Source organism: Acinonyx jubatus, chromosome A1 (assembly GCF_027475565.1).
Source record: "Acinonyx jubatus isolate Ajub_Pintada_27869175 chromosome A1, VMU_Ajub_asm_v1.0, whole genome shotgun sequence".
Classification (NCBI taxonomy): Eukaryota; Metazoa; Chordata; class Mammalia; order Carnivora; family Felidae; genus Acinonyx; species Acinonyx jubatus.
The window spans coordinates 18,149,427-18,176,177 of record NC_069380.1 but is presented as its reverse complement, the minus strand read 5'-3'; the positions used below and the strand labels follow the sequence as shown (position 1 = coordinate 18,176,177).

The window sequence follows — 26,751 nt, the reverse complement described above, 5'->3', positions numbered from 1 at the left end:
GAAAATTAATATGCTATGTCTACATAACTTATATGGATAATAGAATTTTTCCACCTATGTTTTTTTCTATAAAATTAACATTAAACTTACTCATGACATTTCTCTACCAGAGTGAAACTTCCATACCAGTTATGTGTCCTACTCTTGGTTATTTATTTATTTATTTATTCATAATTTTGCTGAGTGCAAGCAGAATGTTGGCCATGGGTCAACGCTTGAAGAAGCTACAGATTATATAAGGCACAGAGGACAGTCTCTGCCATGCCAATATGAATATAAATAAATATGAATGCAACAATATAAAGGAGTATTGAGGGGCACTGCTGGTTACCTAAAGAGACAATCCAGGTAAGAGATCCGATTTGCTTCTTTTCTTATGTGTCAGGCTCCATGCAACTCTTCATTCCAGGCTGAACTATCCCCTCAGCTCTGTGTGTGCTCCACAGTCGGTCCTCTCTGGGAACTGCCCTCTAGAAGACTGCCTCCTCCCCCAAGGACTGTACCCTTCCTGGGGCAGCTTCCATCAGATAATTGGTAGACAAATGGAGGTAGATAAAAGTCTGACCCCCCTTGTCCCAGCTGGGGACATCTCTGAAAGTCCAGCCCAGCTCCAGAGCTCACCATGCTAAGACCTTTGCCATGTCCACAGTCCAGTATTACCCTCCAGCCAATCCTACTTTCTTCCTTCCCAACAGGTATTAACCCAGAGACCACACCCTCCTAAATTTCCTGTTTGCTAATCCTTATTTCAGGGACTCTAGGGAAGTGACCTACAACATTTCTCAGTTTATCTGCACCATTGCTTCCTGCCCCAATCCCAGACTGCTTATCTATGTAATCTCAAGGCAATTACCTACACATCAAGGATCATGAAACACCCAGTGAAGCATCTGTAATGTGCTCAGGTGGTTTGTCAGGACTTCTGGTGAGCAGGGAGCTTTACTTTTTTCCTGATTTGAATTCCTAGTGGAACTATTGTTGATTACTGGGATTAAGTCATGAAGGTTCAGTTCCGTCTGCCTTTTCCACCAGGTAGTTTTGTCCTTCTCCAGCCTTAGGAGTTTGAAGTGGGGAGTCCAGGTCTCCCTTGGTCCTTAGCAACTGATCTATATTAGAATCGTAGAATATTAAATGCCAGAGCTGGAGAGCACTTTAGAAATTATCTAACTCGAAAATGGCCAAGGAGTTTTAATACATGTTGTGATTGGACTAGTTAGTAGTGGCTGTTGGAGAGCTGCCTTGAGGATCCTGAGGATGGCCAGGGCTCATTTGCAGAGTGCTGTGGTTGCTTATGGATGTCGGGTGTGGATGTGGGATGGGGGCTGGTGTCAATCAACTTCACTGACATCCTTGATAGTCCTACTCTCTTTTTTTCACTGGAGATGACTCTGACCCAAGGTCAGACTACCCAAGGTTGTGTGGCTGGTTATAGGAATTTGAACCATAGCCAATATGACTCAACTAACAGTCCGGAATCCTACATCCCATGGATGCTGTATTTAGCCTCTCTGGCTAATCCTCCTCTGCTCCAGCCCCTGGTCTACTTGAGCACATGAGTCTTGGACCAGATCCCAGTCCCCCCTTCCTTCTTGGCTTTCTTCTCTTGCCATATGTGAGCATGATTCTCTGGGCCAAATTCCTATGAGTAGTTTCTGTTTCCTCTGTGTCTCTCATAGTTAAGCCCAACAAAGTTCTAGCACTTCAGGGTGGGTAAACTTGGTGAGAGATTAATTCTCTGCCTCTCCTCTCATCCATTCATTTATTCATGAAAACATGTTTTAGGTACTTGCTATTAGAAATACTAAAATTCATACCAAAAAGCCCACCAACACCTTTGAGCAGTGACTTAAATGTGTAATAAGGCCCATTCTGCCTTTAGCAGACATTTCTCTCTCCTCCCCCTATTCCTCCCCTGCTAATAGCATCCTGTTCTTCACTAGGGGACTTAATCTTCCTTCCCCTTCCACATGGTTTTATTGGAGCCATCAATCACACCAACACATGATCTGGCTATACAGGTGGATACATGGTCAAAACCTGGCTGCGGTAGTTAAATGATGCTGCCCCCACCTTTTCCAAAAGATGGTGATGCTCTGTTCTCAGAACCTGGGTATGTTTTGGGTATTCGTTGTCATCTACATATGAGTAGGCTCTTTAATATACATTGCTATTACATGGCAAAAGGGACTTTGCAGATAGCATTAGGGTTGTGGACTTTAGGATGCTGAGATTATCCTGGATTATCTAGATGAGTCCAGTGTAACCACATGGGCCTTACAGGTGGCCTCTAGAAGCTGAAAATGGTCCACAGATGAGGAAGGAAACAGGAAACAGGGATTGTAATCCGACAAGCACAGGGAATAATTTCTAGCAACAGACTGAATGAGCAAGAAAATGGATTCTCCCCTAGAGCCCACAGAAAGGAATGTATCCTTCCAACACCTTGGTTTTAGTCTGGTGGGACCTCTGCCGGACTTAGGAGCTACAGAAATATAATTTAATACACGTGTCCTTTTTTAAGCCAGTGGGTGTGGCTACAGAAAATAGAAACACTGGTCAAATATCCTGGCCGCAGTGATTGGCCCAGACATGGGCATGTGATTCAAGCTGAGCCAATCAGAGTCCTTCCTCCAAGATTCCAAGAAGTCCTTTCTCTTGATTGTAGCTATGAGCATGGCCCCTGCCAAGTGGAGAATCAGATGAAAACTGAGCCAATGCACAGGCAAGAGCTGCGGTGGGAGTCAGTGCAGGTCCTGACAGGGTTCCTCTCCAGCTGGGCTTGAGGCCAACTCCACCCCTGCCCTTCCCTGTCGCATAAGCCAATTAACTCCTTCTTTTGTTCAAATTCATTTCAGCTGGCCTTCTTCTACTTGTCATTGAAAGACTTCTGATTAAATCGTGTCCCTCAAAATACCAATTCCTGGTCTTCCATACTTAAAAAATCACTTCTCAGGCTAATATATCTTCTCTATAAAGAACCCAATGAGTGCATATATCCCCAAGGAGTCTTGGCACATGAACAGAAATGAGTGATGCCAGAGCTCAGAGGAAATAGTACACGCAACTAGGGGTTTTGATAGAAGAGGGGACTGGGAAAGATCTGGATCATGGGAGAAACAGACTATCATTCACTATCGAGTGAATGAGTGAATGCAGGTGGAGGCAAACCATATGAATCTGAAACACTGGGAGACACATGGGGGTTAAAGAGGAGAGGAGAGATAACCCTTCTGGAATCTGCTTGATGCTTTCCACTGAGGCAAGATTTTCAGTTATCTTTGGCTGTCTTGACAGTTTCGATAATCTGTTCCAGTTCTGGGTGAGCAGTGGACCCACCCCGAAGGAAGGAGGACACCTGTTCCTGGGCATGCCCCCTGGGCTGCCAGTGCTCCCCTACATCGAGTGCTTCTGTACCCCTTGAGTTAACCCGCCTGAGCAGGCTGCTATGAGGGCCACCAGGGTGGCCACTGAAGTCCTGAGCGTGGGCACAGGCAAAGTACCCATAGCTCTATGGAATATCACAAGGTAGAAAAAAGAAGAGCTACAGAAAAGCAACACAAAACAATCTCCCTGTGCCGTTTGCTTATTGTTCAAGTTTGAAATTCTGCCAAGTGCTCATACTTCTCACTTGTCAGCAGTTTGGTTTGAAACAATAGTGAAAACGGCCCTCTTGGCCTCTACCTAAACTTCAGCAGAGAAAAAAACAGCTTCAGAGTCGAACTTGAATGGTCTCCTTACCTTATTTGCCCTGACCCCGAGTTGCACCGCACTAACAAGGAATCTAGAACACGGGGCATGGAAATGCTGTGTTTATGAGATGAGGCTCAGGCTTACACATTCTTTGAGTCAGAGCCTCTGGAGTTGGTGGTGATTTAGTAGAGATGTGGGAGGGAAGCATTTTGCCAACTTGAGAACCCCCTTCTTAGGTTCAGCATTTTAAGCAATTTGAAAACTCCCATCTTTCAGCTTTGGGAGTTTATTTTCTCTTGGAAAATGTCTGGATCCTTTTTCTCTGTAAGTAGGGAAGAAAAAGGCTACGAGTGAAGATGACAGGTTTACTTGGGCATGAAATCACTGTTGGACAACTCATTTTTCCTGAGTTAAGTGTCAAAAAATCTGCAATTTACAAAAGAAGTTTTCCTGAAATTACACATAGGGTGGATAATTGAGAGCAAAGTGCCTGGGCTGTCCGGCTGGAGCAGCACTGCCCTTTCTGGGAACTTGGGTCCCTCCCAGTGCACAGTCCCCAGGGCAAGTTGTTGATTTCCAGTACTGGGGTCTGACCCACACCTGCTTAAGTCTGCAGCTCCTGGCCTTGCCCAAATGTCCTCGTTTCTGAGCAGCCCTGAGGCTAGTTTCTAGTTTGTTTGTAAGATTGGCAAGTATTCAGTTTTGTAGTGTCACTTGATAATGTTTTTATGTGAATCTCAGGAAAACTGGTAAAGAATTAAGAGTTTTATGTGGCCTGGAAGGTGGGGGAGCTGGATCCTCCCCATTTAGCAACAAGTGATTGACAGCTTCTCTGTCTGCAGTGGGCTGCCCGTCACCAATGCCATCAGAATCTAGAAGTGGGCGTTCTGGCGTTTTCTATTTCTGTCTCTATGGGTTCTGACCTATGACTCTCTCATCTCCCTATCTTCTGGCTGGTTTGGCACAACAGTGCTGTCATGTGGATCCGATCTGGAAGCCCCGAACAGGCCATGGAATTTTAGGTCTGTGCAGTAAATGGCTTCTTTCAAAAAGCCTGTACATAATGTGGCTTTCTCAATTAATGTGCTGCCTACAGGGTTTCCTTAACTCTTATTTGTTTTGTGTGTGTGTGTGTGTGTGTGTGTGTGTGTGTGTGTGCGCGCGCACGCGTGTGTGTATACATGCATGCGCGGGTCTTAGGACTTTGCACCATCATTCGTTGACATTAATAGTATTACTTATCATTCAGGAATCACCAATTCCACTTTAAAATTATGGCTAGCTCCATAAGGAAAAAGAGAATCTAGAAAGAGGCAGCGAGTGTAGGGATTGAGGCCTCCCTAGAAATACCGGCTTAAGCTTTGCAAGTTTTGGCTCCCAGGTATACCAGTATTCCAAACGTCAGTATAGAAGGGAGACTGAGGCCCCAGGATGGGGCACTAGGCTTTTCCGCATGGAAGTCAATGGTGCAGGCCAGCTTTGCTGTTCTGGTGCCACATGGTCCCTTGCTGTAGGGAGCAAGAATTGAGTAGACCACGTGACCATAGGAAGGATAGTTTTATGCTCACGGTGTTCATATGTTCCGAAGTGCAGGCCGAGGTAAGATCCTCTCCTCCAATATCAGACAGTCTGTGAAGAGGCAAAAGCTCCCCAGTGAACAGCCTTTCCCCTGGCTTCTCCTGACTGAAGTGTAAATGACTTTTGAGAGCAGAATAAGCCGGTCGATAAATTCATTCTTTGAACTTCTCTGACTGGGAAGTGGTTCTGAGACTTTGAAAATCTTCAAAGATCTCAGCCTGTGAAATCAATAGGTCACGTTTCGAGTTGCCGGAGCGAAGGCCAGAATTCCGCTCGGCACGCACTGTATTGAGGACCTAGTATGTGGGAAGCAGTATCCCGGGCATTCAAGGTGCTGCTAAGCTAGGAAGAGCACAGCCCCGGCCCTTCAGAAGCTGTCTGGGGAAGAACAAAAGACAAGGACATACATGTTCTCTAAGCTTAGTACAGACAGCTGTGGGAACCAAGGGTGGGGATGGGGATATTGGGTTGGGAGTGGGGGAGGGAAGATGGGGAAGGGATAAGGGCTCTTTGCATGCAAGTCATTGCATAAGGCAAAAGTTGGGAGGCAACAAAAGTGATCTGAAATATGGCCTGTCCTTGTGCATTTCTTGACTCAAAAGTTTGAAATGATGACAAAATACTAATGACACCTAACATTTATTAAGCACCTGCTAGGTATCAGATATGATGAGTTTACATGAATTGTCTCATTTAGTTCTTATCATAAATTCTATGAGATTTGTAAAGTTATCCCTTTTTTTCAGATGAGAAAACTAAAGCTCAGAGAGGTCAAGCAACTTTCCCAGGACCCCTCAGCTAGTTAGTGCAAGAACCGAATATAAATCCATGTCTACCCACATAACTCCAGCGCCTTCCCCCTAAATCAACCTTTTTTTCTGGATTGCTTTTTTTTTTTTTTTCTTTTTTCTTTTCTTTTTGTTCATTGTGGAGACCTGAAGAAGAATCTGGTGGTCCGGTGGTCCTCGGTCCTGAAAAGGGCCTACCAGAATTCAGAGGATCTTGTGTCTCTTGCATTCAAAGCCATGGCTCCTGGCAGCTGGGACCTGGGCCTCACCACGTGCACCACGCGTCGCTGGCTTCCAGGTGCCAGGGGCTTGGGCCGAGGCCACACAGTTGTCTGCACGGGGCCCGGCCCCACCGCTGGCTGTCTGGAGTGAGCGCCCGGGATGGATCCTCTCCGTCTGCCAGGCTGTTTTCCTCATCCATCTGCCTTGTTGGCTTTAATGCAAGCAGGAAACAAAACTGAAAAAAGAGGAAATCGATGCTTCACAGAAAAGGGACAACATCTTCCTTTAGCCAGTGGGGGTCTGAGGAGGGGAGTGGTGACTAAGGTTTGCGGGGCGCTGTTACCTGCTGGCGAGGGGCTGCAGAAGCCAGCTGCGGATCAGGCTGTGCCACCGGTGCCTGCGAGTGGCTGATGCGGAGGCCTCTTGGCGGCTGGGGGAGGCGGCACGAGCTGTCAGCTTCGAGCAGGAAGCCAACCCAGCCCGCGGCACCCGGAGGGCGAACAGTTGAATGAAACACACACTTGGTGAGGATGTTCGGCTTACAGATGTCACTAAGCTGAAGCCGTGATCGCTAGGAGCCAATAAATCGCGGCTTGCGGCATTGGACCCCACCGACCTGACGCTCTCTTTCCTCACCTGCGGCCGAGAAGGGATACGGGATAAGCCGCTTCTTGGCCGCAAGTCCTGGGAATACTATTTTGTATTTGGAAACTGCCAGAGAATCACTGATGAGCCAGTCCATTGCGCCGAGTACGTTGGTCGTGGTGGGCTCCCTTCGGTGACTGAGGCGGAAGCCAGGGAGAGCACAAGTGCTGGTAGGTGTCCAGCGGGCAGGCCAGGGCCACGGGGCGTCCTGCGCTCATCGCCTTCGGCTCAGGTGGGGGACGTGGGGTGTGGCTCTTGCTGTATCCTGGGGCAGGCGGGCTTGCGTCTTCTTCTGACTTGAGAGGCCATTGTTCTTGGAGGCCTTACACTTGGGTGGCACATGATGTGTCGCACTTCGGGCACCTGTTCTTTCCCAGGGAAGAACCACTGATCCAACACCGCAAGGGCTTTGCAAACAGTGCTCACAGGCAGCAACCAAGGGATCCTCCGCCCTGTGGTGTCTAGGCAAGGGTCGCACGCACCTTTGTGTCTCAGCATTACGTTTTCATGATCGAGATCAGAGAAAATATTTGTCCCTATACTTGGGAGACTGGGACAAAAATACAGCCATAACCTCACCATCCTCATTTGCCAATTCTTGACACGTTTGCATACGAATTCCCAGCTTTTTTAGCTAGGCATTTTTTTTTTCCTACACCCGTGGTTCAAGACCACGCCATTTGCCGAGCCCTTATCGCGAGCTGATTACGGAGGCTGCTGGAGAAGCTTTGGGAAGTTTCGGGAATATCAGTTTAACCAAATGGTAAGCGATTTAAAAGAGTTTCTTAAATGAAAGCAGATGTGGTTGTGCTATGCAGTAGAGCGAAACAATGTGCACGAATCAAATGTCATTATGAGCGAAGACTTCAAATATGGGCTACCACGCAGCTTCATCGTGGGGGATGGAAGAGTGGATTCGTAACAGGTCCCTGTGAGGAAGTCCCTGCAGCTGCTTGAGGTCGATCCTGTGAGAGATGAAAAAAAACCAGACGAGGGCAGGGCAGAGTGCAGGACCGAAGTTCTTAGAACGCGGAGTTGAGAGGTCTCGGTAACCGGTGTATGTAGGACAAGAGGCAGAGGAAGGAGTCGATAGTTTTGACTACTTTCCTTGGATGATTTCCAGAAGTCGGGTTTGTGTGGCCTTTTCAGCCACAACGCAGCGCTCTGTCTGTCACAATTGCCAAACAGTAATGCAAGTAGCAGTCATAATATTAGCTCGCATGGATTGAGTTCTATGTGCTAGGCATCATGCTGACCTCTTCACATGTATTATCTCATTTAATTTTTACAGCCACCCAGGAGGTAGGTTCTACTACTAGATTTCCTTTGCAGGTGCAAAAATTGAGGCTCAGAGAAGTTAAGCCACTTGCCCAAGATTAAACATCTTTTCATAGGCCAACACCCAGGAGGGCATCTTCCAAGATGAGAGGTCTCACATCAATATAAACAACAGCTCCTCAGTTTTATTAGAGTCCATTGAATATGAAAATATGAATCTTTCTGCATAGTGTGTTGTGTTTTTTGTTTGTTTGTTTTGGATGTCAGAAACATAGTCCCCTTTACACACTCCTTATAAAGCTTGAACAACTTGGTAAGGAATCCTTTTAAAAGATAGTCCATAAATCCCTGGCGTCTTATAGAGATTATTCTGTACATGATGTAACCTTTGATTGAAGCTCCATTTGGCTGCCAGGAGCATCCATACTGTCATTCCAAGAGGCTCTCAGGGTGCTTGGGTAAATGGGATTCTTGGTCTCCCTGGAGCTGGCCTTGCTCTGGCACTGCCTGTGGCCTCCGTCCCCTCTCTGCCACCTCTGGTCTCTGCTTCCAGGTCTGCCGTCTGCTGGACACTTCCCTGTCTCCTCTCTGTTTGTCTTCCCGTCTTCCTTGCCCATCGCCTCAAGGCTCAGCTTCCACAAGAAGCATGTTGTCTTTTTTTTTTTTAATTTTTTAAATGTTTATTTATTTTTGAGAGAGAGACAGAGCACGAGAGGGGGAGGGGCAGAGAGAGAGGGAGACACAGAACCTGAAGCAGGCTCCAGGCTCTCAGCTGTCAGCACAGAGCCCGACACGGGGTTCAAACTCCCGGACCGTGACAGCGTGACCTGAGCCAAAGTTGGACACCCCCATTGTCTTTTGTGACGCAAAGAGCTTCTGTTTGCCAAGTGCCAGATGCTGTGAAGTCTCTACACGATCCCATTTAGTCCTTCATGCAGTCCAAGGGGCATCTTGGGCTTGGTTTCTAGCAGAGGGCACTGGCTCAGCCACGAGGCCATTTGTCTCTGTAATAAGCTCACGGCTCTTGAGAGTGGAGCTGGGATTTGGACCCATGTCTATCCAATTGCAATCCTGCTTCCTTAGGTGTGCGTAGTGCCGTCTGTAATAACTGGGCCTAGGAAAAGAGTCCGCTCCTGGCCTTCCGCATAACAAAGCAAGACATGGTTAGAGCCTCCGCCGCCTCTGGCTTGTTTTCACCAGAGCAGCAGTGAGCTCGAGGGGTCTTAGGGAGGTAGCAGAGTCCTGCCTCTGAGTTGGCGAGGAGCCCACATTCTAGAGACAGCGCTGAGGCCCAGCCCTTCACCCGAACACACGTGCTCCGGGACTCAGGGGTAATGCCAGCACTGAGCTCACTGTGCCCTAAGTACAGTCCTACGAAATGCTGGTGATGGTGACAGTAATCCTAACGCTAATGGCAGCAGACCTTCTCTGAGGGCTCGCTCTGCGTCCGGTGCTGCTGGGAGGCCTTCACACACAGGAACTCTCTTACCCTCACTTTGACCCTGTGCCGTAGGTCCATGCCTTCTCCGTCTTACCGACCGAGAAAACCACGGCACAAAATGGTCAGGTGACGTGCCTGAAGCCACACCCCTGGGAAGTGGTGTGGCTGCGGTGCCGACCACCGGCCGTCCTGGTTTAGTGTGGGGACGTTGCCACGCCTGTCCCCTGCCAGGCAGGGAGAGCCTATCTCTCCCTCTGTTCCCCTGACTCACCCTGTGCCCTCCTGTTTGGCTCAGGTCTATGCGGCTACTCTCTCACACCCCCCCACCATCCCTCTTCCTCCTTTCTCTCCTCCTTCCCTGCTTGGCTCCTCTTTCCTCCCACCTCCTTCTCCCCTCTCCTCCCTTTCTTCCAGTCCCCAGAGTGGCCTCTGCCTCTCGAAGCTGGGGCTGCCGCCTTCAGGTAGCCCAGCCGTTGCTGCTGCCGTGTTCGTGTCCCTTGGCGTGTGGTGCTCCCCCAGCAGCCACGCTTGCCCTGAGCACACAGCCCGCTCTGAGTGCCAGTTGCTTCCCTACCTTGCCACCGATCGTGCCCACGTATCATAATTGTGCATTTTTTTCCTTGAAAGCCAAATGATGGAGCTAATAGGGTTCATGCTGAGAACAGATGTTCTTATTTCTGTACGTGGCAAGGATTCTCTGATTCTTTTGTACTCCCATTTGAAGTGTTTCTGGTTGAAGGGTTCTTGGGAAGGGCTGAAAACTCACGTTGTCCTTCCAGTAAGGAACTGGGCACAGGTCTTGAGGGGGTGTGAAGTAGCCTTCCTTGGCATTTTATACTCCATCTGCTTCCTGAGGACACAATCCTGTTCCTATTTGAAAACTGCCTTTGCTCGCATTTTATAATTAGGCATTCAGATTTTCGCTTTTCTAGTTGTTTCAATCTCAAGCTAATGTGGCAGTTAACAATTCGTCCATTTTCTGCTTTATTTCCTCTTCTCCCCATGCTTGGAATTCATGGAGGGTTTTTTTTTTTTTTGTTTCCATTCCCATTAAGAATGCTAAAAGACTGTGATAGTATTATTCATTCATTTAATATTTATTGAGTGCCTTCTATGTGCAAGGCACTGGGGTACGAGATAAAGTTGCCACTTTCATGGGGATAGTGTTCTGGTCAGGGAAGACAGACGATAAACAAACAAATAAACAAGATAATTTCAGATTATCTTGTTTCAGAAATGCCGTGGAAAATGGAATCAGATGAAAGAACAGAGACAAGCGGGGAAGTGAGGGTGACTTGGTATAAGCTGGTCAAGGGAAGTCTTTCTGGGGAGGGGATAGTTAAGTTGAGGTAAGGGGAAAGCATTCTAGAAAGGGACTGGCAACTGCAAAGGCCCTGGGGCAGGGGAGAGTTGGAGAGTTAAAGGCACAGGACAAAGGCCAGCATGGTTGGGTGTGCTGAGCATGCGGAGGGCATGCAAGGTAAAGTCAGGGAGGTGGGCAGGGACTACATCTCATAAGACCTTCAGGGTTTCTACCTCTCCCCCCCACATATTTTTTTTTAAGTGAATCCTTAAAGGATGACTAACTAAAAACTTTCCCTACGATCTTCTTGTGAGTTCTGGTCTGCTTTCTGGACCACCGGCAGATATTCTATACCAGTTTCCCCTTCACCTGATGGGCTTTGGCTGAACTCTCTTCAGTTGTACTTTGTCTTAGGGCTGAGATGGAGGAGGAAAATGCAGACTTACTCAGACAAGCCCTAGATGGATTTCCTTAAATCAAGCCTCAGTCCTGGTGAAATTTGACCACAGTCATAGTTGGTATTTCAGTCATCAAAGGCACCAACACTGTGCTCCAGTGAATAATACATCGCCTTGAGTCAGAGACCAACTCTTACATCTTTGTTCACTTTGGACACACATACATACAGGGAGATGTCTGCATATGTCTGTGTTTTAACGGTGCCGTTAATATCAGGGAGGGGTGTGATGATGCCCCTGGACAACTCCTCTGGCTCGTGCAAAGCCAGTCCTTTTCTGTTCTGCTCAGAGCGGGGAGAGCAAAGGGTTTCATCATGAAATTGCCCGAGGTCACCTGTGGCTACGTGGTGAGCATTGTTTTGGGGTCTCTTGGGCTCCCTCTGTGGTCCCAGGTCAGAAGTAGAGGCTGGGGTCTTCTCGTGGAGTCATGGGCCTCTTCCAGAATGAACCCAACTTCCCCAGATGCTGTTCACAAACTTGCCCTGCCTTCAGAACCTGAGGTCATGTCCAAAGATGAAAGGGAAGGTTATCTCAAGAATCTACCCAGTTTCGGGGCATCTGGGGGTGGCTCAGTTGGTTAAGTGTCCGACTTCGGCTCAGGTCATGATCTTGCAGTTTGTGGGTTCGAGCCCTGCGTCGGGCTCTGTGCTGACAGCTCAGAGCCTAAGCCTGATTTGGATTCTGTGTGTGTGTATGTGTGTGTATGTGTCTGTCCCTCCCCCTCTCACACTCTGTCTCTGTCCCTCTCTCTCTCTCTCAAAAATAAATAAACCTTGAAAAAAAAAAAAGAATCTACCCCGTTTCATTCAGGGGGAACCTATAAACAGGCATCACAGGCATCTATGGGCTTCTACTGGCCACTCAGTAAAGTCAGTTCCTGAGCACCTGCTGCAGTCCACACCACACCGCCTCCACCGGTGTGCCCATGGATAGGTATGCACACCATCAATCAAGCAAGAGGTGCCTCATCCTAGCTAACAGTAGAGTAGGGACTGGAACGGACCGGGTGAGAGAAGCCCAAAGAAAAATGGAGTGGACTCTGAGGAGGTGGGGAGCAAGCAAAATAGCCTCTGATTCACCGGAGAACTGCCCTGCCCAAGACCCGGGTGGGCAGACTGGGGTGGAGAGCCCTCTGGAAGGACTGGCAGTGAAAGAACAGAGCTCTAAGATTTCTGAATACAACTGAAGGAACTGGTGTGTTAGACTCAGAAGCCCATGACAGTGGTCTTCAACTATTTACAGTGGAAGAAGTCATTAGATTTGTGCTTTGCCACCCTGGAAGGCAGAAGGCAGAACTGGAAGGCGGAACGACACCAAAAATAGTGGTGACACACGGATGCATGGCAATAATTGAGTGGATCCTGTGTTCCAGGACCTGGTATAGTCTATAAGGAGTTCCTTTGTCAATCCTCACCACAGCCCTCTGAAGGAAGTCACACACATGTCCTCCTTTGCCCTTTACCCTTGGAAAAGATAAATTCAGGCACAAGAACTTAGGCCTTTGCCCACAGTCACGCAGCTAGCAATACGGAGAGCTAGGATTAGACCTTTTACCTATAGCTGGCTCCAAAACACATGCTAGTAATTGACGCCCATTGTCCCCTTGCGATTTGACACAAGGAAGAACATTCTCAAATAATGGAAGGAGAATATGTGAGCTCTTTGTTGTTGGAGGTGCTCAAGCTGAGACAGTGTCATTACTCAAGGGAGGTGTGTGGGCAGAGATGTGGCTGCATGACTGCCAAATCCCCTTCCAACCCTGAGATGTCACAGGGTTCAGGAGCTAAGGAGTCTTAGGCCAGCTTGTTCTCAGCTGAAGGGAGATGCAGAGCCTAGGAAGGGCACAGGCTCATCTGTTCAGATATATTCTGTGGATTTGCCATTATGGTCCAGTAAGAGCCTATAGGTATAGGGTCCACTCTGTTTCACAAACCTCAAACCTGTGGAAAATCAAATGGGAAGCACTGAAATGCTGGCCTCAGGGGGGACTGGCAGTGACTTGCCTTATATTTTGAAACAGTTTCCACCCTGAGCTATTTCTTAGTTAAAAGTACCACAATTGTTAGGAAAGGCTCTTCTGTATATATATATTTTTAAAAGGCGCTTCTTTTTAATTGTCTGAAACTACTGCAAGCTGGTAAGCACACCGCTTGATTTCCTCATTCCTGACCTGGGTGATCCAGGTGGAAAAAAGGGTGGGAGGTGGGGATGGGCACAGAGAGAAAAGTGTTCTGGGCAGAGAGGACACCAAAACCTGTGCGTCTCTCAGACCTGCCCGAGGTCCTACCGTCAGACATGTTGGTGTATAAAATAGCAATTTATATCTATTAGTTTGAACTGTTGGAAACTGCAATCTTTATAGGTTAAGATGGCTAAATATAGTAATATAGAGTGATAGTAATAATGCTAGCAATTAAGCAAATAGTGGGCATTGAAGCTTGCTCATTAGTACTCAGATCTGCAAAGGGTTGGAACGTGTTCTTATTTTCTTTGGAGGTCTCATTTCTCACTTGATAGCAGAAGGGTGGGTGAAGGAGGGAGAGCATGTTTTAATTTTCTGATTTAATGCAATTCTGGTCCTGTGATTTCAAGCAGCCTCTTTTATGTTAACATGGTTCATTTTGAGAAAATATTGGTCCTTTGGGGTTTCTCCCTGTTTCGGTTCTCTTTCTGTTCATCTAATGCTGCCACCGTCTAAGGGAAGCTCGTGTAACAGCACGGGCAGGGGAAAGGAGTCCTCAAGGGTGTCCCTGGGTCCCTGGTGGCCTCGCCTGAGCTATGTGTCCTCCTCGCTGCTACTGGGCACCCTGCATGTGTGCCTGCTGAGGGCTCCCGCGGACACCTGTGGACCGGGCCTCCACCTCTGCCTCTGCCTGGAGGTCCCTGGGTCTGTAGCCTCCTGTTCCTGTCTTCTTCCTCACCTTTTGGTCTTTTTAGTGTCGTTGAGGTCCCTGGAGGCTGGTAAATTTCAATCACGTTCTCTCCACCTGCCTCCATCACGCGAGGCCCTGGGAGGCTGCTCGTATGCTTTCCTTCTGTCTGTGCTTCTCTGCCTGCTCCCATGCCACGCTAGATGCACTGGATCCCAACGCAGGCTTTCTGTGAAAGGCTTTCGGGTTTTCCAGCCAGCGCCCAAGGAAGGAGGACCCTGACCTCAATGAGTGTGCCAGTAGTTTCTCAAACCTGTAGAGAGCTTCTAGGAGTCTCATGTCCTCTCCCTATCCTCTCTTAAGATTTGTTTGAAGGGTAATGGACAAAGAGAAATGGGGACCCTGCTTGGGCTGACTCATGCCTGTTCTCTCCTCTCTTCCTACTTCCTCCTGCTTCCCTTCTGGGTGGAAAGAGCTCCTCTTAATGTCAGATCACCCTCTTTTCGTACTTGATGGAAGGTTTCTGCTGATTAATTTACATGTTGCTATTCTATGACTTTCTTTGGTCTAGGTGGAATGAACTTCACCCTTGCTTGGGAATCAACATGGGAAGTACATTAGGGTGCATTTGTGAAACAGTATCCCCGATGTCTACGAAAGGCCAGGTAGGTGCCAATCACTTTGATCCGATTCTCCTAACAACCCTGTCCACAAACTCAGTTTACAGCTGATACAACGCAGGCAGAGAGATGGAATGATTTGTCTGAGGTCATACGGAATGATTAGTGCTGCAGAACCGTGATTTAGACCCAGACCTCCCAGACTGTAAAATGTAAGGACTTCCCACTAGCAATAATCCTCACAGGTCTAAAATATCTACTACATCTGTCACAGATGTACCACACAAGTGTGCTTTTGGTGAGACTACCATATATTCCTGTATTTCATAGAGCATAACTCAGAGGGAAAGAAGAACCTTGCAATATTTCAAGATTATTGTAGTATGTTTATATTTAATGAAGTATGCATAATATTTATGTAGTATTTTAACTCGAAGAGTTTTGTACCTCAGTCTTATCATCGTCCGGCTTATTTACTCTCCCCCACCTCTGTGTGGCCCCATTGATGCGGTGAGTCTCTGCTGGCCATTGGTTGGGTCTGTTGTTAGTAGTCCCAGGTATGGGTTGGCAGAGCGGGAGCCTCACATCCTGTTCCCCCACGACCTGTGTCGTGTTCTACTCCCATGGTAAGCTCCCGTGTCTCCATGACAGGCTGGCCAAGAGAAGCTACTTGCAGACGGCCACGGCCAGCACTCAGAAGTGGAGAACATTGTTTTGGAGTCAAAGAGACGGGCCCCAGAGGCAGGCAGGAAGAGTAGCCGACTTAACAACATTGCCAGCTTCCACAAACCAGCTGATGACCCATGTGAGCCCAGAATGGAAAAGACTGTCACATGTTGGGTGCCTGGCCTGGACCTCACATCAGGTGGTGAGTATTGTCCGTTCTGACCGTGAAGGTCAGTGACTAAGGTATGAGTACAGTGTGGGTCTGACAGCTCTGGCTTCTCACTATGCCAGCCTATGAGCCCAGAGTGGGGACTCAGAGAGACAGGACCCGGGCAAGATCCTCCCGGCTGCCCTTGCTCACAAGGACTCATGTGAGGCACAGGTGCCATGATCGTTGAGTGCCAGAACACATACTATGGGACTGTCAAGGCCAATGAGCTAGACCTGAATGTCATGGGGCACAACTCGATTTGGGGCACTCATGGGAAGCGTCATCGTGTGAGCTCACGATAGAGATGACATTTGAGTTGGCTTCTGAATAACAAGTGAGAGTTTGCCAGATAAGAAGTGGGAGAAGGCATTCCAAAGAAGAGGAAACAGCAAATTCAAAGGTGTCAGAGCAGGAAAGTGTGTCTATGTGTGGGGTCTAGAGAATGCCTTGTTGCGGGTTGGAGACCACTGGACCATGTGTCCTTGGGAGGTTGTATTTCCTACTCCAGATGCACTTTTTGCATCATCATGATGACAAACGTCTGCTCCCTTGTTTTGGCCCCAGTTTCCCAGCCCCTCCCTAAGTGGGGCTGACTTGTCACTCTGTCCTCTTCCCATAGACTCAGCCTATCCTGATCCTTAGCACTGACCTTTGTATATTAGAGATGAGAAACATCTCCTAATACAAAGGAACTGTGGTTTAATTCTCGATTCTACTTGATCTTTCTCCCATGAAGACTTTGGCCTGGTCCTCATAGACTCATGGATAGGCCCATAGCTAAGGGTCCTGCCTCTTTTACTGATATTTCTCCAAACATTTGAGTCCTTTTTTTGGAACTGAAGCTCAGTGACTGGGGACTTAACACATGCTATAAAACTTCTGTGGTGCAGCTGCCTCTAAATTGATCCATTATTTGTTTAGAGGGGCTACTTTTTTCATTATTGCCTGAAAAAAAAAAATCCTGCTTCTAATTATTTACGGTTTCCAAAATTGCCTCTGTCTCCATGTGTCGACTCTGAGGTTTTCTCTCATTTACCACCGTGCGTACTCTGTGCTCTAAATTATTAGTGCTAAGCCCATGCCTTTGTGTGCTCCACACTGTGTCAACATTGGGGGAAATTCTCTTTCTTTCTTTCTTTCTTTCTTTCTTTCTTTCTTCCTTCCTTCCTTCCTTCCTTCCTTCCTTCCTTCCTTCCTTCCTTCCTTCCTTTCTTAAATACCTACTATGTGCTAAGCACTGGAAATAGAGTGGTAAGCAAGACATAGTCGTTGACATCACAAAATTTAAGTTTTAGTGAAGGAAGACTAATGATACCCAAATAAGTCAATAGGAAATCTATTTAAAGACTTAGATGTGCCAAGAAAAAAAAGATTGATGTGTTAGAATCTGATTGGGGGGTAGATGCAGTGGTAGTGGGATGACCTCTCAGGGGATGTGTCATTTGAAATAGAAAGCAGGGGCACCTGGGTGTCTCCGTCGGTTAAGCGTCTGACTCTGGATTTCGGCTCAGGTCAGGATCTCACAGTTCATGGGACGGAGCCCTGTGCGGGGCTCTGCGCTGACAGCGTGGAGCCTGCTTGGGATCCTCTCTCTCCCTCTGTCTCTGCCCTTCCCCAGCTCGCGTGCTCTCTCTCTCTCAAAGTAAATGAACGAATGAATTTTAAAAATTAAAAGAGAAATTAAGTGATGAAAGTAGCCGAGGGAAGCACATTCCCAAACAGCAAGAGTGGAGGCCATGTGGCAGGGAAAAACTTGGAGGCTTGCAAGAGGCAGTGAGGCATGCCGTGAAACAGGATAGTAGGCAAGAGCCCAACCTTAGGGAACAAGGCAAGGGTTTTGCATTTTTTCAAAGACACTTGTTGAACCATGTTATGGAGGATCTGTTATTTAGCCTGGATTCATAAAAAGTGATTGCAGTGGAAGGTCCAAAGACTGTACTGTGAGGACGGAGGCTTCGATGAGGGTAAGAGCCACATTCAGAGGCAGAAGCTCCCCATGCTTTTTGCAGTGTTCAGTGGGCTGCAGGGAGATAGCCAATTTCCATCTTAAATGTCCATCATCAAGTCAAACCCGTGAAACCACGCGGAGGATAGAAATGGCTCCCAACCCCTTGGCCTGGTAGCATCGTAGTCTTTCCTGGGAAGTGGTGTGTGTGCGTGTGTGTGTGCGCGTGCACACATGTGGATGTGCAGGGAGCGTGGAACGTATGCCAGGCTGAACGCCTCATTTTATTTTCATTCTAAAGTTTGCATAACACGTTGGGTTGGGTACTTTTGAGATCTCGGTTCTGGCTAAGGAATTAGTGAAACTGCAAACAGGGAAAAGGTAACAACAGGTCACCAAGACAAAACGCTTCCAGGACAAAGGTTTTCAATATCTTCTGCACGTCTCTGCTGTGGCTTGCATAAACTGTAGCTGTTTCATTCAAATTTTATCTTAGAAATAGTTTTTTGTCCATCAAGAAGTTATGATTGACAACACTCGCATGGATTTGTTTTGTATCGAAAGTTCATCCACTGGCGATAGCACTCACTCCGATAAATTTGTGCCGCCACATCCACTTAAGTTATGTGAACTATGAGGGAAAGCTTGTCTCGCGTCTTAGTTGAACTGGACCGTTTTCTGAGCCCATCGGATGGCTTAGTTATTGAAACATTATTATATGTAAATATTACCTACTACGGATCAAAATTGTCTTAGCACAATAGATTCTGAGGCCAAGACAGCAGCTGCCCTCCATCACCGCTAGCTTAAAATATTTAAGTAGCCTCGTATCTTTATCAATTAACTTCTTACATTTTATAAACACTAGAGTGCTCATGAAGAACTATTACTATGGAAAAAAAGTGGAGGGAAATTCAGCCCACTTGAAAGGTAAAAGAAAAGGTAAGAGGACGAGAGTACAGGAGTCACAGGAAAGTCAGAAGAATGCTCCGTCCAGGACAGCCTCCTCTGATGTCAACATCCCTGTCTTCCTGCCTGTGTTTGACAGTTGTCACAATGTCAACAAGTCTTATATGTGTACAACATAGGCTCACCACATACGTATATATACACAGAGGCGTACGTATACATATGTGGACATGTGTATGGAACTGTTTATTACAAATGCATTTCACAAACATTCACTCAGTGAGGTAACTGACAGACGTTTGAACTCTACAAAGTTCAACACTACTGCAGGCAGTCGGAATACAGCGGTGAACAAAACAGATAGAACCTCTGCCCTTGGAGAGTGTCCACCAATTTTAAGAATTCTGGGGTATTCTGTCAGATGCTGATACCATGGTTTGCTTAACCATTGTCCTGTTTTGGGACTTTCCAGTTGTTTCTCATGATTATAGAAGGTCCCCGACCTATGATGGTTCTGGCTTACGATTTTTTGACTTTATGATGGTGAGAAAGAGATACCCATTCAGTAGAAACTGAATCTTTGAATCTTGCATTTTGATGTTTTCCTGGGCTAGCAATATGCAGTGGGACCCTCCCATGTGACTCTGGGTAGCGGCCGCAGCCCCCAGACAGCCACATGATCACAAGGGTGAACAGCCGATAGGCTGACAACCACTCTGTATCCATATGGCCGTTCTGTTTTCATACTTTGAGTATAATAGTCAATCGATCGCATGTGATATTCAACACTTTATTATATAAAATGGGCTTTGTGTTAAGTGATTTTGCCCAACTATAGCTAATGTAAGTGTTCGGAGCACGTTTAAGGTCAGTGAGGCTAAACTGTGATGTTTGGTGTTAGATGTGTGTTAGATGCATTTTTGACTCGTGATAGGCGTAACTCCGTTGTAAATCCAGGAGGATCTGTATTAAAAAATGCTACACTAAATGTCCTTGTACATTTTTGTCCTTGTGTGTGAGCATGTATCTGTAGGACAGATTTTTTTATTTAAGGCTTTTCCAAAAAGTTATTCCCCTAGTTAAAAGCTTTGAAATGAGTTTCATTTTGAATTATGTATTTTGATTAATGCCATTTTGCCAAATCCAGAAAATAATTTTAATAAAAGGTTAGGGGGAAACTCCTCTGGGGTTCTTTTTCTATTTCCCTGCCTTTTGCCTTATGCCAAAATTTTTTTTAATGATTTCCTTGCCAGTAACTGCTTTTGGCATAGCCAGAAGCTGAACATCATGGGGTTGGTGGGGAGGGTGGGGGGAGACGGAAAGGAGCATTTGGCTCCAAATTGCATAATTTGGCAAGTTTTCCTACTACGGTAGTCATGTTTTTGCAAGATTCAGTGAACTTTCTGAAGGCTGACTCTCCAGAAAAACCATGACAGCATGGCTGCCTCTCTCCCTCTTGACTCATCCCTCTCTCCCTTGTCGTTCAGGGCTCTGTGGAGGCTGTTGAGTTTCTTGGGCTGTTCTCTTGCCCAGTGGAATAGGCCTTACTTCTTCTTTATTCCATTTTGCATTTGAACTCTTTCCCCTTCTAGTAGTTACCTCAGACACGATAACAGAAGGCCAGTGAGGGTTTTCCTTGCCAAACTCCACTGGTGTATGTGTGTAGGTAGAGACCATGAAGATGTGCTTCCAAGGATGACTGATGAAACGGCATTCCCTCTTTGTCTGATGCCATAATAGTAATCGACAATGGCAAATACCCTTTTTTTTCTGAGTATAGGTGACACACAATGTTACATTAGTTCCAAGTGTACACATAGTGATTTGACAAGTGTATACATTGTGCTGTGCTCATCACAAGTGTAGCTCCCATCTGTCACCGTACGTCACTTTTATAATATCAGTGACTATATTCCTTAACGGTAGCGAATAGTCTTGATTACTTTCTCGGTGCTAGGCACTGTGCTAAGCCCTCATCTTATTCGTTTCATTCTCTTAATAACCCTATAAGGTAGGAACCATCCTCCCCATTTTCCATGTGGGAGAATAAAAAATGAGAAAGTAACTGCTCAAAGCACACCCAACTAAAAGTTGGAAGATCTGGAATTTGAAGCCAGGTCTTTTGGATTCTGGAGTCCCGCAGTCCTGACCTCCATGCATCCTGCCTCATTTCCTGTCTAGGCTGTGTCTGAGGGTATCTCGTGTTGAAGGAGCTTTTCTCTACTCGTCCTCTGGCACGCATCAAAGCCACAGCCGTAGGCCAGTGCTGAGCTGCTGAGAAACACGATAAAGGCGTTTATGATGCTGCTGCAGATGACTATGACCTCATCTTCCAAGACAGACCTACTATGTGGGAGAAAGGAGGCAGAGTTAGACTCAGAGACCTGAGTTACAGTGTTAGCTCTATCACTTATCAAGCACGGTGACTTTTCTTGGTTTCTTAACTTGGAAAATAGTGACCATCACTCCCTTCTAAGTTGCAGTGAGGACGAGACAGTATGTGTACAAGCACCCACTAAAGGATACTTTTATTGTTATTTGTTATTATCGCCCCAAGTGAGGCAAAGACAATCCAAGTCTCCATGAGAAGAAAGAGCATAAGTCTGAGTTCCTGACTGAGGAGAGGCAAAAGTTTCCGGGAACTGCAACACGGATGAACCTTGAAAACATTACACTAAGTGAAAGACGGCAATCACAAAGATCACATACTGGATGATAACATTCATATGGAGTATCTGGAACAGGCAAATCTATACAGACAGAAAGTGGTTCATTGGTTGCCCAGGGCTGGGAGGCCTAGGGGGACTGGAGTGTGACCACTAATGGGTATGGAGTTTCTTTTTGCGGTGATACGCATATTCCAGTGTTGATTCTGGTGATGGTTTTGTAACTCTGTGAACATACTAAAAACCATCGAATTGCATACTTCGAGTGGGTGAATTGTAAAGTATTGGAATTACATCTCAATAAAGATTATCTGTTAAAAATAAGTTTCTGATGTCTGCTTTCTTAAAAGAAATTGAGAAATACTCAGTCCATCATGTTTATATTGAATGCATTTCTCAAAAACAGCACTGTCTCTTTCTTAGCCAGGGCATTTAGACAAAAGTATCAGAATATCAGTACAGAGTAAAACACAAAAAAAGCTAAAGGCAAAACAAAGTCAGGAAGAGAAGCTAGACGGAAAAAAGTAGAAAGCTGGAAAGGAGACTGCCTATAAGTCTACACTGAACCTGACTCATGCTCCACGGGGCAGGCATTTTGAGCTGTTTGTTATACAATGATGGATCTGCAGTGATTCACCCACACACTCTTGTGGGGAATCCATGTGACAAAATGGCCTCCATGAAAAAGCAACTTGACCTTGCCCCACAGGCCACCCAGATGTGCGTGTGGCAAGATGCCAAGGTAAGATGAGGACAGTTTGGTGCTTGTAGAATCAAACCATGGGGTCTGAATCTCAATTAACTGACCTATCCATCCAGGTCCAGCTGTAGGTGTTTGGTCCACGGCAGGTGTGATACCTGCCAAAATATGAGAAGATGCAGAAGTAGAGAAGTAACTTGGCCATAAATGTCTTGTCTCTTGTCTCTGAAAAAAAATACCTATAAAAGTGCCTGGCTCATGTTAAGACCTTAATGGATGTTTGCGGAAAGGATTGTTGTTGGAATGAACCCAGCCATAAAAGATGTTGTCTCCCTCCCTGACTCTTAGGTAGTGAATTCAGGGGAAAAAAAAGAGATGAACCACTTTTTGACATAATAATTTTTATTTTTGGTTGTACCTTCCAGTTTTTAGAGCACCCCTACCTACGTCAATAGCTCATTTGATTTTGAACAGCACTATAGAGGTATAGAATGCTAGATGGCATTTAGAGATGCCGGTCCTGTTCAAGGTCATATGGCCAGGGTCAAGACCCAAGTTCAGTGTCTTCCCAGGTCATGTGAGTTGAAATTACCTGGCCTAGTTAGTCAATTTAATTTTTCAATGTTTCAAGGGATTATATTGAAGCTACCCAGCATCACAGAGTGTGCTGTTGGTAAAAACATCACATATGGCAACGATGGGGGTTGACCAACCAAGTACCACTTCTTGAGGCCAAAATGAAGGAGTGAGCTATGACTAAGAGCACAGAACCCAGTGCCTGTGGGGGAAGGGGCTTAACAAGGTGGTTAAGAGCGTAGGTCCAGAACCACATTCTGGTTGCGGTCCAGTTTTGTCATCTGTTAAATTGGGGCAGTGTCACCATGATGTAAGATTGTTGCCAGGGTTGAGCGTGCTACTGTGTGCTGAGTATGTAGCAGAGTGCTTAGCACATAGTTAGCGCTCATTAAAAGCTATGTTTTAGACGCTCATTTCTTTTTTCTATTTTTTTCTTCCATCCTCTCATTGCCATCCTCTTCACTGTCATTTGCTCAGGAAAGTACAGGGCTGTCTCATAACAACTGAGAATTTGGATGTCTTGTGAGGAGGCACAGACGTACGGATGGGATTCAGGATATGGCTGTGGTCTGCCCTCTCCACAGGCTGGACAAGGTTGGAACTCAGAGGTCCACACAGGGCAGCAAGCATAGGCAGGGATGTGGTGAAGGTGGGGGTCCGGTGGGGAAGGCTGCGGCAATAGGCACCTGTCGGGTTTCAACGCTGCAGTCGAAGCAGCCAGGCACAGGACTTGCATCGAGAGGCCGAGGCATCGGTTCAGAATCGGACGGGTGAGTGGGCCGTCCAACCTCCCACCACATACTGCGGGTGCCGCGGCTCAGGGCCTTTACCCCCAACCCCTGGGCAGACTCGGGCTAGCAGACAGGTGCTTTCCCTCCAGGCAACGCGCTGGCCTTCAGAAGCTGGAGCTTGCAGCAGAGGTTCTAAAGGGAATCCCATTAGCTCTCAAATGCCCAACTTTATTCTTTTTTTTTCCATATATGAAATTTATTTGGTTTCCATACAACACCCAGTGCTCATCCGTGCCCTCCTCAATACCCATCACCCACCCTCCCCTCCCTCCCACCCCCCATCAACCCTCAGTTTGTCCTGAGTTTTTAAGAGTCTCTTATGCTTTGGCTCTCTCCCACTCCAACTTTATTCTTGATGTTTCTAAGACATGAGGGGCAAATGCAAACTAGTAAGAGGGGCGAGTTAAAAATCACGTGATGTCTCAACCACTGCAGGATTCCCCAACCCATTCATCAACTCTGTCAATCGCCAGAGACTCATTTGACCCCATGAACCAATCACCACAGGTGCACGCGACCTTCTCTGCACGGCCCAACATCCAGTCTCCCGTCTTCTACTAAATCTTTTGGTGTGTGCCTGTGCAACAAGGTAAAGGACATCGTCTGCAGTTTGTCCAGTTTAAACCAGTACCTGCGGGAAGTGAGTGTTGATTTCAAATCTGGGCCTTGCAGGAAATGTTAATGATGTGCTACGGGGAGAGTGGGAAATACCACTGGCTAGATGAAGAGTGCAGAAAATGCCACTCAGGGGAACGGGCTACTGTATCAGGATTGAAGAGACTTGAATTCCAGACTTTGCTCTACTGCTGACTGTCCTATAACCTGGGTTGGCCCCGGTGTTGTTGACTGTTAAATATGGTTAACCCTTGAGCTCTGTCTTTGACTGTCACAATGATCTGATGAGATAATATGGGGAGAAGAATTTTGGAAACTAAAAACTACTTAATTCTTTCATTCAGAGGTATTTGATAGCAGCATATTTGATACTAACTCAATGTAGCAGATCCGGAGGGGGCAAACAGACCCGGGGTCTCTGTTGCTTACAGGATGAGGTTAAGCCTCAACTGCTATGAGAGAAGGAAGCAGAGTGGGGAGGATGGGGTGGAGGAGCAGGGCCCGGAGCCTGGGAGGGAAACTGACAAGGCAGTTCCCTCAGGTTCAGCGGGCAAAGATTATGCCCATGGAACCGGACTTCAGAGATCAGGAACCACAGCCGGGAACCTGGAAAACAGAGGCGCCGAGGTTCAGAAAGGGGGCTGCCGAAGCCCTGGTCAGGAACCCCAGCAGGCCCGGGGTGCAGGCAGCCCAAGGGAAGAACAGGCCTTTTCAGCGTCACCCCCTCTTACCAGACCAGCTGACCGAAGAGACACAGAAGCGAGCTCTAAGTAAGTGCAAAACAAAGCAGTGGGGCTCCCACTTGAGTGTCATCGGGATCACCTGGGGCGCTTCTGAAGCCACAGCTCTCTGGGCCCCACTCTCAAGTTTCTGATTCAGTAAGTTCGGGGTGGGGCCCTCGCCAAGGGCATTTGCATGTCTAACAAGTTCCCAGGTGCAGCTCGTCTGCTGGTCTGAGGGGGACACTTAGCCAACCGAGCACCCTGGGGCGGTCGCTCTGAATTCCTGGCCCGTGAAAGAAATGGTAGGCAGAGGAAGCATGTCCGAGTGTCCCAGCATCCCCCTCACCCGAAGCAGGTGCTCTGACTTGGTGCTGCCACAGGCTCAGACCGCCCACCCCCACCCCCACCCAGTGGTGATACCAGGCTAGGAGACCTGGTGTGGGCGGTGCTGGGACTGCCTTCTTCTCTTTGTAATCATGGACAGGGGCCGGCCCGGGGCGTCTGGGGCCCTCTCTGCTTTACCTCCACGACTTGAGGATGCTCGGGACAGGTTAGAACTACCATCTATGGACACAGACGGTTTGGGGGCATTTTTCTCTCTTGGAATATTTGCAAGTAGGAAAACACCTTCTGTATCACGCTGAATCGCTTCCCTCGTCTTTGTCTGCCTTTCTTCAAGGTTTGCAAGTGGTTGTGATTAGCCGGTTACGTTTTTCTCCTGTTCTGTGAGGCTTCTGCACTGGTTGTGCACCGTAAACTGGACGAAGTCGGGTGGCCGCTTGAGTCTCCATCCCTTGCACGGTCTTGGCAATACGACTGGTAATGCAGGGGCGTTCTTCTTCCCCCTCCCCTCCCTTCTACTCCCCGTCCATTGAGACATACAGGTGCTCTTTGCCCTTCATTCACAATCTTCTCAGTGCTCCGGTGGTGGGGAGAGAAAGACTAAGTAGAGTATAAGAAGCAAATTGTTACTCGAGCATAGAGGATGGAGTGTGTTGGCCATGGCTGGGTCAGGGAAGATTCTCTCAACTGGCGTTTCCTAACTCCGGCCGTGTGATAGAATCACTGGGAGTTTTTTGTAACTAATACTGATCTGGGATGGGACCCTTGGCACTGGAAAATTTGAATCTCCTCAGGGCATTGTAATGTGTAGTCAAGCCTGAGATTTGCTGTTATAAACCAATGTTTCTTAACAACACCTGGGTGCTAAGCACAGCTGCATTTTGGTGTGACTTCCTTTTCATAACCACAAGCCATGCTAAGGAGGGTTGGAGGCTGCCACCTATGGGGTAGAAGTCCACTCCACAACCCTAAGTTTAGACAGGTAACAATAGGAAGTAGGTTACCTCAGGACCAGGTGGGCAAGATTTAAAAAAAATGCAATTTCTGAGGGCAGCAAACAATCCCCAGCTGAGGATGACAGAGGCCGGAACCAATTCAGGAGTATGAGCCAAGGATTTCGGTGCCGAGAGAGCAAACTACCAGGGTCAGATCATCCCAGGCCCCTGGAGCCAGCACAGGGATAAAGCTTCATTCCAGAACCAACTGCGGCTCAAGGCAGGAACTCCATGTCCTGGGCCAGCACTGGGTGAGTGGGACTGTGTTCACCCGGGGTTTTCCCACCCGGGACATGAGAAAGAGGAAGGTAGCAGGGTCTCGAAAAGTAAAACGTGGAGAGGAAATTGCCTGGCTTCCATAATGCTCAGCAACCAGTTGCATTGTTTTTGTTTTTGTCTGCACCAAACTGACCTGATGTTTCTGACGTTGTACAGATCCCCGGGATAATGAGAATCCAGACAAAATAGTCTCTCGGAGCAGCGCTCTTTAAATAGTGCAAATGAATTCCCAGGGGATCTTGTGAACGTGGAGCTCCTAATTCATTTGGTGTGTGGGGCGGGGGGAATGGGAGAGTGGGAACTGGAGGGGCCCGAGAGTCTGCATTCCTCACGGTCCACCATGCGATGCTCATCTGAGGGCCACTTTTCAGTAGCAAGGACTTAGAGACAAGGGGGTGTCTGCCTTAAATGCACCGGAGGACAACACCCCGCGGAGACCCG

At 47.4% G+C, this 26,751-nt stretch overlaps 1 long non-coding RNA gene across 6 annotated transcripts in view; it reads left to right on the top strand.

The window, feature by feature from the left end:
* Positions 1-26,751, top strand: part of LOC113600950 (uncharacterized) — a 410,951-nt gene that overhangs the window by 314,556 nt on the left and 69,644 nt on the right. For 5 of the 6 annotated variants that reach the window (XR_008295213.1, XR_003422065.2, XR_008295212.1 and 2 more), the window contains 2 exons: positions 6,015-7,093; positions 15,545-15,761. This is a non-coding gene — a long non-coding RNA (uncharacterized LOC113600950). Of the gene's footprint in view, positions 1-6,014; positions 7,094-14,844; positions 14,939-15,544; positions 15,762-26,751 lie in introns of all 6 variants that reach the window. The other variant, XR_008295214.1, reaches the window with a different exon arrangement.